Source organism: Ovis aries, chromosome 3, assembly GCF_016772045.2.
Source record: "Ovis aries strain OAR_USU_Benz2616 breed Rambouillet chromosome 3, ARS-UI_Ramb_v3.0, whole genome shotgun sequence".
NCBI lineage: Eukaryota > Metazoa > Chordata > Mammalia > Artiodactyla > Bovidae > Ovis > Ovis aries.
In genome coordinates this window covers 160,406,749-160,420,424 of record NC_056056.1, presented here as the reverse complement: position 1 = coordinate 160,420,424, position 13,676 = coordinate 160,406,749, and positions in this window count along the sequence as shown.

Sequence of the window (13,676 nt, the reverse complement as noted above, 5' to 3'; positions counted from 1 at the left end):
CTTACTTTTAATTTTTATGGTTCTAGAATTGATGCTTTCAAACTGTGGTTCTGGAGAAGACTCTTGAGAGTCCCTTGGACAGCAAGGAGATTAAACCACTCAATCCTAAAGGAAACTAACCCTGAATATTCATTGGAAGGACTGATGCTGAAGCTGAAGATCCAATACTTTGACCACTTGATGTGAAAAGCCGACTCACTGGAAAAGATCCTGATCCTGGGAAAGGCTGAAGGAAAGAGAAGGGGGTGGTAGAGGATGAGACGGTTGGATGGCATCACATACTCAATGAATGTGAGTGTGATAGTGAAGGACAGGGGAGGCTGGTGTGCTACAGTTCATGGGATCCCAAAGAGTTGGACATGACTTAGCAACTGAACAGCAAAATTTAAAGTGAGTTTCTTGTGGACAACATGTACTTGGGTCCCATCTTTTGATCCATTCTGGCAATCTCTGTCTTTTGACTGGCACATGTAGACCACTGACATTCAAAGTGATTATTGCTACATTTGGATGAATATCTACCATATTTGTTGCCCTTTTTGCACTTATTTTATCCTCTACTCTTTTTCTGCCTTTGTGGTTTTAATTGAGCATTTTAAATGATTCAGTTTTCTCTTATTTTTAGCTCATCAGTTATATTCTATTCTGTAATATTTTAGTGGTTATTCTAGAGTTTATAATACACATTTACAATGAATACAAGTCTACTTCTAAATACTACAATACCACTTCACTGACAGTGTGAGTACCTTATAACAAAATATTCCTAATTCCTCCTTCTTATCCCTTGTGTCAGTGTTGCCATTTATTTCATTAATATATAAGCATACATAGCATAAATGTGTGTGTGTATATATATATATACACAAGCTGCTGCTGCTAAGTCGTTTCAGTCATGTCCGACTCTGTGCGACCCCCTAGACAGCAACCCACCAGGCTCCCCTGTCCCTGGGATTCTCTAGGGAAGAACACTGGAGTAGGTTGCCATTTCCTTCGCCAATGCATGAAAGTGAAAAGTGAAAGTGAATTCGCTCAGTTGTGTCCAACTCTGCATTGATTATCAAATCCATTGTTACTATTATTATTTTGAAAAAACTGTTATCTGTTAGATGAATTAGGGCTGGTGCACTGGGATGACCAGATGAGTTCAGGATTGGGAAATCATGTACACCCTTGGCAGATTCATGTTGATGTATGGCAAAACCAATACAATATTGTAAAGTAAAATAAATACTATGGAAAAAAAAGAAAAAGAAAAGTTTGATTTAATTTTCACTTAGTCCTTTGATGCCCTTTCTTTCTTTATGTAGATTGAGTTTCTGACATATTAATTTCTTCTTTCTAAAGAACTTTCAATTTTTTGCAAGGCAGGTCTACTGGCAACACATTTTCTCAATTTTCATTTGCCTGAGAAAGTGTTTCTCTTTCACATTGAGGTTATTTGAAGAATAACTTCATTGAGTAGAGGATTTTAGTTGGTGATCTTTTTCTCTCAGTACTTTAAATATTGACTACATTCTCTTCTTTTTTGCATGGTTTCTGAAAAGAATCTGGATGTAACTCTTACCTTTGTTGCTATACTAATATGTTTTCCCCCTCCTCTGGCTTCTTTTAAGAAATTTTCATCTTCTTTTTTTTTTTTTTTTGTAATTTGAAAATGATATGCCTAGGTGTAGGGTTTTTTTCTCCCCCATTTATTCTGTTTGTTGTTTTTGGAAATTCCTGATCTATAGTTTGGTATCTGGCCTTAACTTGGGGGAAATTACCAGCCATTATTTTTCCAAATATTTTTTCTATTCTCTTCTTTCTCCATCTCATATACTCATTAAATGTATGTCACACCTCTTTAAATTTCCCCCACAGTGATTGGATACTAAGTTCTGTGATTTTCAGTCCTTTCTTCTCTTTGCTTTTCTGTTTTGGAGGTTTCTACTGAAGTGCCTTCAAGTTGAGTCTTTCCCCAGCTTATCTTATTTACTAGTAAGCCCAACCCTTGTAGCTCAACTGGTAAAGAATCCACCTGCATTATGGGAGAGCTGGGTTCGATCCCTGGGTTGGGAGGATACCCTGGAGAAGGGAATGGTTACTCCAGTATTCTGGCCTGGAGAATTTCATGGCCTATATAGTCCATGAGGTTGCAAAGAGTTGGACACGACTGAATAACTTTCACTTCAGTTCACTTCAATAAACCCAACAAAGGCGTTTTTCATTTCTGTTACAGTGTTGTTGTTGTCATTTCCAATCTTTAGCATTTATTTTTGGTCTTTCTTAGGATTTCCATTTCTCAGCTTACATTGTCCATCCATTCTTTTATGTTGTCTATTTTACCTACTAGAGTCCTTTACATATTAATCATAATTGTTTTAAATTCCTAGTCTGATAATTCCAACATCCTTACCATGTCTGATTTTGATGCTTGCTCAATATTTTCAAATTGTGTGTTTTGCTTTTTAGTATGTGTTGTAATTTTTTTAATAGTCAGACACGATGTACCAGGGAAAAGGAACTGCTGTAAATAGGCTTTTAGTAATGTGGCTGTGAGGTGGGGTCATGGGGGTCTCAGTCTTTCAGGGAGCCTATGCCACTGGACTGTGAATTTCACAGGTGTTTTTCATTTTTCTAGAATGTTACCCTTCTAAGTGAAAGAAGCTAGATAGAGTGGACTGGAGTTAAATGATACCTTTCTCCCAGGTGTGTAAGGCTCTGATAACCACCAGCAGGTTACTCTCTGGTTAAATTCGTTTCCTCTGAGTTCAGTCCTTCTTATAAAGAGCAGAATTCTCTGGTATGTTTCAAAATGGTTCCTTTTCTTTTCCTTCAGAAGCATGAGGGAATTTTCTCTAATATACTGTGGAAATTTGTTTGAGCTCCTGGGTGGAAATCTCTCCAAACTGTATGTGCTCACCCATGACTGGATCCCCCTAGAGTTCTTATCTCCCAGAGTTGTCCAAACTGTGCTTTCATCAATTTGTCAATTACAGATCTGGTTTTCCTACCCTGGTACTGGTTCCTGTGGTCGTTTTAGCTCAAAAATCTCTGCCCCAGTGAGTTATTTTCCGTATTCACTTGTGTGTCTTTTTGATCATGTGAATTTACAATTTGCCCTGTATTCTCACCTCTCTTATGGGTCCTAGAAGGATTGTTGATTTTTCAGTATATTCAGCTTCTAACTTACTCTTTGGATAGAGTGGTAGCTTACAAGATCCTTACATTGGGAACTGGGAGTCTGTTTTATACATTTAAAATTTTTCATTTACTTTTAATCTAATAATATAGAACAATTACATATCCTCTTATATTGTCTATGTAAAGGAGATTAACTTTCTTGACAGTCTAATCCTATAATATGGAAAACTTGGGTTATTAAAAGACTAAAAACATTTTAAACTTGGATTCTAGTAATTAAAGGTGGTCAAAGTTGAGAAGAAAACTCTGGTCTAAATATGGTCAATGACTTTCATCAATATGAAGTCAGCACTTATGGTTTAAATGGCTGTTTCTTTAGCTTGTTGTATTACATTCTCTCTCTCTCTCTCTCTTTTTTTTTTTGCATATATCAGTATTTTATTAACAACTGCAGAATATTCTGTTTAAAGTTCCACAAATTAAAGACTGACATCACAATCACATCAGAAGTAAATAAGAATGTGATTAAGAAGACTAAGTACAATAAGGATAGTAATAGTTATAGTAACCACATGTATTGAGTACTTCTGTGTAATGCACTGTAACTTACATATTTTTTCTGCACAAAAACTGTCATAGATATTCTACTGTTCCCATTTCAAAGATGAAACTATTTAGAAAAATTAGACAACTTACCCTATATTAAGATGCTAAAAAGTAGTAGATTTGATATAATAAAATACCAATGATCTTGAGAAATATAATACATGCCATATTTGAAAGCCAATCATCTCCTCTTGAAAAATACAGTAATGTCTTTCCAACTGGGATGGCCAAGTGAGATTAAGGAAAAATCAACACAGTAGGCAAGTTTACAAATGAGAAATTTAAGTCCTCACAGAGAAAATGATAATAAGATTAAGAATTGGTCAAACTGCAAGTCCTTACCAAAAACAAAAAAGTCTTTATAAATTCTTGCACAATCATCTAATACAATCATACCCATTTTGAACACTTACTATGTGCTAATTTGTAAATTACTTCATTTAATTTTCACAACAGGAGTTGTTGCCAAAAGGTGGTAGTATCAGGATGCAAGCCAGAAAAACTGATCTGTTCCCCTACAGCCTATGTAATCAGCCACCATGCTATGACCAGGAGCACTTTCACACCTTCAGGCTTCCTAATTTTCTTTTCTTTTCTTTTTAAGTTAATTATTTTAACTGAGGCTAATTACAATATTGTAGTGGTTTTTGCCACACATTGACATGAATCAACCATCAGTGCACATGTGTCCCCCATCCTGAACCCCACTTCGACTTCTCTCCCCATTCCATCCCTCAGGGTCATCCCAGTGCACCGGCCCTGAGCGCCCTGTCTCATGCATCGGACCTGGATTGGTGATCTATTTCACATATTGGTAATATACATATTTCAGTGCTATTCTGTCAAATCATCCCACCCTGGCCTTTTCCCACAAAGTCCAAAACTCTGTTCTTTACATCTTTTGCTGTCTCACATATAGGGTCATTATTACCATCTTTCTAAATTCTATATATATGTGTTAATATACTGAATTGGTGTTTTTCTTTCTGACTTACTTCACTCTGTATAATAGGCTCCAGTTTCATCCTCCTCATTAGAACTGATTCAAATTCATTCCTTTTAATAGGTGAATAATGTTTCATATTGTGTATATATACCACAACTTTCTTATCCATTCATCTGCTGATGGACATCTAGGTTACTTCCGTGTCCTAGCTATTGTAAACAGTGCTGCAATGAACATTGGGGTACACATGGTCTCTTTAAATTCTGGTTTCCTCAGTGTGTATGCCTAGCAGTGGGATTGCTGGGTCATATGGGAGTTCTATTTCCAAGTTTTTAAGGAATCTCCACACTGTTCTCCATAGTGGCTGTACTAGTTTACGTTGCCACCAACAGTGTAAGAGGGTTCCCTTTCCTCTGAACTTTCTCCAGCATTTATTGTTTGTAGACTTTTTGATAGCAGCATTCTGGCTGGTGTGAGATGGTGCCTCGCTGCGGTCTTAATTTGCATTTCTCTGAAAATGAGTGGTGTTGAGCATCTTCTCATGTGTTTGTTAGTCATCTGTATGTCTTCTTTGGAGAAATGTCTGTTTAGTTATTTGGCCCATTTTTTGATTGGGTCATTTATTTTTCTGGAATTCAGCTGCATGAGCTGCTGGTATATTTTTGAGATTAATTCTTTGTCAGTTGCTTCATTTTCTATTATTTTCTCCCATTCTGCAGGCCGTCTTTTCACCTTGCCTATAGTTTCCTAGTTGTGCAAAATCTTGTAAGTTTAATTAGGTCCCATTTGTTTATTTTTGCTTTCATTTCCATTTCTCCAGGAGGTGGGTCATAGAGGATCCTGCTGTGATTTATGTCAGAGTGTTTTGCCTATGTTTTCCTCTAGGAGTTTTATAGTTTCTTGGTCTTACATTTACTTATTTTTTTAAATTTAAATTTATTTATTTTAATTGGAAGCTAATTACTTTACAATATTGTATTGGTTCTGCCACACATCAACTTGAATCCACCATGGGCGTACACATGTTCCCCATCCTAAATCCCCCTCCCACTTCCCTCCCCATACCATCCCTCTGGGTCATCCCAGTGCACCAGCCCCAAGCATCCTGTATCAAACCTGGACTGGCAATTCACTTCTTATATGATATTATACATGTTTCAGTGCCATTCTCTAAAATCATCCCACCCTCTCCATCTCCCACAGAGTCCAAAAGACTGTTCTATACATCTATGTCTCTTTTGCTGTCTTGCATACAGGGTTATCGTTACCATCTTTCTAAATTCCATATATATGCATTAGTATACTGTATTGATGTTTTTCTTTCTAACTTACTTTGCTCTGTATAATAGGCTTCAGTTTCATTCTCCTCATTAGAACTGATTCAAATGTATTTTTAATGGCTGAGTAATACTCCATTGTGTATATGTACCACAGCTTTCTTATCCATTCATCTGCTGATGGACATCTAGGTTGCTTCCATGTCCTGGCTATTATAAACAGCACTGCGATGAACATTGGGGTACACGTGTCTCTTTCAATTCTGGTGTCCTCAGTGTGTATGCCCAGCAGTGGGATTGCTGGGTCATAAGGCAGTTCTATTTCCAGTTTTTTTAAGGAATTTGTTTATTTTTGCTTTTATTTTCAATATTCTGGGAGGTGGGTCATAGAGGATCCTGCTGTGATTTATGTCGACGAGTGTTTTGCCTGTTTTATCTAGGAGTTTTATAGGTTCTGGTCTTACATTTAGATCTCTAACCCATTTTGAGTTTACTTTTGTGTGTGGTGTTAGAAAGTGTTCTAGTTTCATTGTTTTACAAGTGATTGACCAGTTTTCCCAGCACCACTTGTTAAAGAGATTGTCTTTTCTCCATTGTACACTCTCCCACCTTTGTCAAAGATAAGGTGTCCATAGGTGTGTGGATTTATCTCTGGGCTTGCTATTTTGTTCCATTGATCTATATTTCTGTCTTTGTGCCCAGTACCATACTGTTTTGATGACTGTGGCTTTGTAGTAGAGCCTGAAGTCAGACAGGTTGATTTCTCCAGTTCCATTCTTCTTTCTCAAGATTGCTTTGGCTATTCGAGGTCACTGTTTGCAGATGACACGATCCTCTACATAGAAAACACTAAAGACTCCACCAGAAAATGACTAGAGCTAATCAATGAATATAGTAAAGTTTCAGGATATAAAATCAACATGCAGAAATCCCTTGCATTCTTATACACTAATATTGAGAAAATAGAAAGAGAAATTAAGGAAACAATTCCATCCACCCTTGCAACAAAAGGAATAAAATACTTAGGAATATATCTACCGAAAGAAACTAAAGACCTATATATAGAAAACTATAAAACACTGGTGAAAGAAATCAAAGAGGAAACTAATAGATGGAGAAATATGCCATGTTAATGGATTGGAAGAATCAATATAGTGAAAATGAGCATACTACCCAAAGCAATCTTTAGATTCAATACAATCCCTATCAAGCTACCAATGGTATTTTTCACAGAGCTAGAACAAATAATTTCACAATTTGTATGGAAATACAAAAAACCTCGAATAGCCAAAGCAATCTTGTGAAAGAAGAATGGAACTGGTCTTACATTTAGATCTTTTATTTTTGTGTATGGTTTAGAAAGTGTTTGAGTTTCATTCTTTTACAAGTGGTTGACCAGTTTTCTCAGCACCACTTGTTAAAGAGATTGTCTTTTCTCCATTGTATATTCTCACCTCCTTTGTCAAAGATAAGGTGTCCATAGGTGTGTGGATTTATCTCTGGGCTGTTCCATTGATCTATATTTCTGTCTTTGTGCCAGTACCATACTCTCTTAATAACTGTAGCTTTGTAGTATAGCCTGAAGTTGGGTAGGTTGATTCCTCCAGTTCCATTCTTTTTTCTCAAGATTGCTTTGGCTGTTCAAGATTTTCTGTATTTCCATACAAATTTTGAAATTATTTGTTCTAGTTCTGTGAAAAATACCATTGGTAGCCTGATACGGATTGCATTGAATCTATAGATTGCTTTGGGTAGTATACTCATTTTCACTATATTGATTCTTCTGATCCAGGAACATGGTATATTTCTCAATCTATTTGTGTCATCTTTGATTTCTCTCATCAGTGTTTTATAGTTTTCTGTACGTAGGTCTTTTGTTTCTTTAGGTAGATTTATTCTTAAGTATTTTATTCTTTTCATTGCAATTGTGAATGGAATTGTTTCCTTAATTTCTCTTTCTGTTTTCTCATTGTTAGTGTATAAGAATGCAAGAGATTTCTGCATGTTGATTTTATATTCTACAACTTTACTATATTCATTGATTAGCTCTGGTAATATTTGGTGGTGCTTTTAGGGTTTTCTATGTAAAGGATCATGTCATCTGCAAGCACTGAGAGTTTTACTTCTTTTCCAGTCTGGATTCCTTTTATTTCTTTTTATTTTCTGATTGCTGTGGCTAAAACTTCCAAAACTATGTTGAATAGTAGGGGTGAGAGTGGACACCCTTGTCTTGTTCCTGACTTTAGGGGAAATGCTTTCAATTTTTTTCACCATTGTGGCATTGAGGATAATGTTTGCTGTGGGTTTATCATATATGGCTTTTATTATTTTGAGGTATGTTCCTTCTATGCCTGCTTTCTGGAGGGTTTTTATCATAAATGGATGTTGCATTTTGTCAAAGGTTTTCTCTGCATCTATTGAGATCATCATATAGTTTTTATCTTTCAATTTGTTAATGTGGTGTATCACATTGAATGAATTGTGAATATTGAAGAATCCTTGCATCCCTGGGATAAAGCCCACTTGATCATGATGTATGATGTACATTCTTTAAAACTATATTATTTACTCTATAGAATCCTAGTTAGCTTAAAAAATAATATTAGTCCCTTTTGCTTTCAGATGCTCTAATATTTGTGCCTATTGGGTCTCTATACCTAAATACCTTGGATTACCAACTTCTCATGAAATATAAATACTAGGTATATAAATATTGTAGGCTTTTCCTAAAAGTCACATTTACCTGAATCTATCATGGAATTTATATTATAAATCCCCCTTTTCCTTGTTTGTGTTAAAAAAAGAGTTGTAGTCTCTTGTGTTCTAGAGTTTTGTAATCTATTTAGAATTTATTCATTTAACAAGTATTGTGTGTATTTTTTCAGGTGATAAGGAACAGTAATCAATACATAGAGTTATCTGCTCTAATGGAATTCACAGTTTAGTGACAAACTGTTAGGACTTATTCAATACTTATCACAATATATTGTATAGTCATATGCTGCTGCTGCTGCTGCTAAGTCGCTTCAGTTGTGTCCGACTCTTAGTGACCCATAGACTGCAGCCCACCAGGCTCCTCTGTCCATGGGATTTTCCAGGCAAGAATACTGGAGTGGGTTGCCACTGATATGCTATATAGTCATAATCTACAGTTCACATTTAGGGAGCTAAAGCATGAGAGGCATATTTTTTAAATTGGCTCATACAGTATCCACTCATAACTCCTTTTAGACTTCCTTTTTTTAACTAGACAGTCTGAAAAGGTAAAATCTACATTTTAAATATTTTTAGACCTCATATTCCCCTAGAGAAGCTAGACTCCATATCGAGAAGCTCCCAAGAGATACTAGAAAGGCAATCTGAAGTAACATCTGGTGAAATCATAGCTGTGACAGTCGGGGTGCAAAGTCTACAGCATAATCTCCGGCAACATGGGAACTAAGCAGTGCACACTGATTGCAGTGGGCTTTCCACAGGAACATTCCTGTGACGCGGTGTATATTTCTCCAAAATGTATGCCTCTTGCTTGGCTTTGTAGCAATAAAGCTTGGCTTCCTGGCCCTTGCAGAAATTCTTTATCTTAATACTTCTGAAATAATTCCTTTTCTTATTAATGCAGCTGAAGGAGACTGTTTACTATAACAAGGACCATGACAATAGAGTATGCTTTCTAAGTCTCCATTAAAAATCTCTCTTCAGGGGTTAGGCTTTGAATAATCCTGAATCTGAGATCATACGTGAATTCATGAACTTGTGGTGCCCATCACCCATAGTTGTATAACTCAAAATCTTTACTAATTTTGTGTTGAGAGCTTGGAATTTGATTTCTGATAGGGATTTTTGTTATTGTTTTTACTTTTTTTAACTTAGACTCAAGACACCATACCAACTGTAAACTCTTTTGAAGCCTATTCCACAAACTGGAAAGGTTTTTCAAACTGAGATTTATGAAGCTCCCCTGCCAAATATTGGATTTAAAATCCTAGTCTCCCACTCTTAAGATATCAAGATCTGAACTCTTAAGGTTTGCTCATTTATCACTATCTGTTTTTTTTTATTCCTCCATTTCTATTAATAGCACACATGGCACTGTGGTGTTGGAGAAGACTCTTGAGAGTCCCTTGGACTACAAGGAGATCCAACCAGTCCATTCTGAAGGAGACCAGCTCTGGGATTTCTTTGGAAGGAATGATGCTAAAGCTGAAACTCCAGTACTTTGGCCACCTCATGTGAAGAGTTGACTCATTGGAAAAGAGTCTGATGCTGGGAGGGATTGGGGGCAGGAGGAGAAGGGGATGACAGAGGATGAGAAGGCTGGATGGCATCACTGAGTCGATGGACATGAGTCTGAGTGAAATCCAGGAGTTGGTGATGGACAGGGAGGCCTGGCATGCTGCGATTCATGGGGTCACAAAGAGTCGGAAATGACTGAGCGACTGAATTGAACTGATGGCACTTTCTTCATTTTGAGTTTATAAATTGTTAAAATACTTTTTAAATTTTGTGATTTATTAGTGAGGTCACAGTCAATGTCTATTCTTCTATATTGCAGTAAGCTTGTTTTAAAATGTCTACCAACAATCAAAAATGTTTAGCATGAATTTTCATTAGATTGTAACATTTATGAACTGACAATTTCTTACAAAAAGGACAGTGGTCGGTATGCAGTCATGGGGAAAAAATAAAGATATTGAAAGAGGAAAAAAAATTATGTATTATCAGCACCACCATAAACTGTGGAAAATTCTGAAAGAGATGGGAATACCAGACCACCTGACCTGCCTCTTGAGAAACCTGTATGCAGGTCAGGAAGCAACAGCTAGAACTGGACATGGAACAACAGACTGGTTCCAAATAGGAAAAGGAGTACGTCAAGGCTGTATATTGTCACCCTGCTTATTTAACTTATATGCAGAGTACATCATGAGACATGCTGGACTGGAAGAAGCACAAACTGGAATCAGGATTGCTGAGAGAAATATCAATAACCTCAGATATGCAGATGACACCACACTTATGGCAGAAAGTGAAGAGGAGCTAAAAAGCCTCTTGATGAAAGTAAAAGAGGAGAGTGAAAAAGTTGGCTTAAAGCTCAACATTCAGAAAATGAAGATCATGGCATCTGGTCCCATTACTTCTTGGGAAATAGATGGGAAAACAGTGGAAACAGTGTCAGACTTTATTTTTCTTGGCTCCAAAATCACTGCAGATGGTGATTGCAGCCATGAAATTAAAAGATGTTTGCTCCTTGGAAGAAAAGTTATGACCAACCTAGATAGCATATTCAAAAGCAGAGACATTACTTTGCCAACAAAGGTCTGTCTAGGCAAGGCTATGGCTTTTCCAGTCAGTAGTCATTTAGGGATGTGAGAGTTGGACTGTGAAGAAAGCTGAGTGCTGAAGAGTTGATGCTTTTGAACTGTGGTGTTGGAGAAGATGCTTGAGAGTCCCATGGACTGCAAGGAGATCCAACCAGTCCATCCTAAAGGAGATCATTCCTGGGTGTTCTTTGGATGGAGTTATGCTAAAGCTGAAAGTCCAATACTTTGGCCACCTCACGTGAAGAGTTGACTCATTGGAAAACACTCTGATGCTTGGAGGGATTGGGGGCAGGAGGAGAAGGGGACGACCGAGAATGAGATGGCTGGATGGCATCACTGACTTGATGGATGTGAGTCTGAGTGAACTCCAGGAGTTGGTGATGGACAGGGAGGCCTGGCATGCTGTGATTCATGGGGTCGCAAAAAGTCAGACATGACTGAGTGACTGAACTGAACTGAGCACCATCTCTGGTAGAAGCTAGTTTGTTTTGGAGCCTTAGAACTGAGTATCTAGAACTGTACTGTTGAATATGTTAGCTATTAGTCAGATTTCACTAGTGAAATTTAAACTAATTGCATTAAATGAATTTAAAAATTCAGTTCCACAGTTACATTAGCTACATTTCAAGAGCTCTGTAGCACATGTGCTAAAGGCTAATGTATTGGATACTTACTGTTGTCTCAGACACTGTTCTTATCATTGGCATTACTCAGGAATATAGCTCCTGTCCTAAGGAGCTGTCTCTAGTCAGGGAAAAGAGAAATTAAATATGTAACCTAGTTAAACAAAAAAATTAGGAACATTTTAGGTATTGGTATGTAATCACAAACATAAAATAGGATAATATTACAGTGACTGGAGGGCTGCTTAATAGGTAGAACAATGAGTCAACTCTTCGCATGAGGTGTCCAAAGTACTGAAGCTTCAGCTTTAGCATAATTCCCTCCAAAGAAATCCCAGGTTTGATCTCCTTCAGAATGGACTGGTTGGATCTCCTTGCAGTCCAAGGGACCCTCAAGAGTCTTCTCCAACACCATAGTTCAAACGCATCAATTCTTCGGTGCTCAGCCTTCTTCACAGTCCAACTCTCACATCCATACATGATCACAGGAAAAACCATAGCTTGGACTAGACGGACCTTAGTCGGCAAAGTAATGTCTCTGCTTTTGAATATACTATTTAGGTTGGTCATAACTTTTCTTCCAAGGAGTAAGCGTCTTTTAATTTCATGGCGGCACTCACCATCTAAAGACTCTGATGCTGGGAGAGATTGGGGGCAGGAGGAGAAGGGGACAACCCAGGATGAGATGGCTGGATGGCATCATGGAGTTGATGGATGTGAGTCTGAGTGAACTCCGGGAGATGGTGATGGACAGAGAGGCCTGGCGTGCTGTGATTCATGGGGTCGCAAAGAGTCGGACACGACTGAGCGACTGAACTGAACTGATAAGTGAAGGTTGTTTTGATTACCAGTTAAATGGTAACAAAACAAAATGTAAGAATCTTAGTGTGTACAAAGCAGATACAATAATGGGCACAGAGGCTTAAGAGAGAAAACAATCTCAGCACATTTAAGGCACAGACAAAAGGCCAGTGTGACTGGAGATTAGTGAAAGGGAGGAGAGTAGAAGATGAAATTGAAGACTTTGGCCTAAGAGTTTGAATTTTCTTTTGGTTATAGCAGGTAGCTTTTGAAGAATTTTCAACAGAAGAGCAACATGATCTAATATATATTACCAAAATCATGAATAAAATGAGAGCAGGACAAATTTTTATAGAAGTGACTTACGAACTGAGTTTTGAAAGTATTGTTTCTTCATCATCATTTACTTTGCTCATTTCCAAGATAAGAGGAAAGGAAGTCCTGCCTTACAGTGTCTAGTAATAGACTGTTTTTTCAGTCCAGTTAGTGGAGTTTTTGGGGCAGAGATCTTGATGTACAGAGAGAGTGGACTGGGGACTGGTGTGGTGAATTAAGAGTGGATGAGCAGGTTGTTTTTTAATATGCTATGCAAGTTGGTCATAACTTTTCTTTCAAGGAGTAAGCATTTTTTAATTTCATGGCTTCAGTCACCATCTGAAGTAATTTTGGAGCCCCAAAATATAAAATCTGTCACTGTTTCCTTATCTATTTGCCATGAAGTGATGGGACCAGATGCCATGATCTTAGTTTTCTGAATGTTGAACTTTAAGCCAACTTTTTCACTCTCCTCTTTCATTTTCATCAACAGGGTCTCTAGTTCTTCGCTATCTGCCATAAGGGTGGTGTTATCTGCATATCTGAGGTTATTGATATTTCTCCTGGCAATCTTGATTCCAGCTTGTGTGTCCTTCAGCCCAGCATTTCTCATGATGTGTTCTGCATATAAGTTAAATAAGCAGGGTGACAAATGTACAGC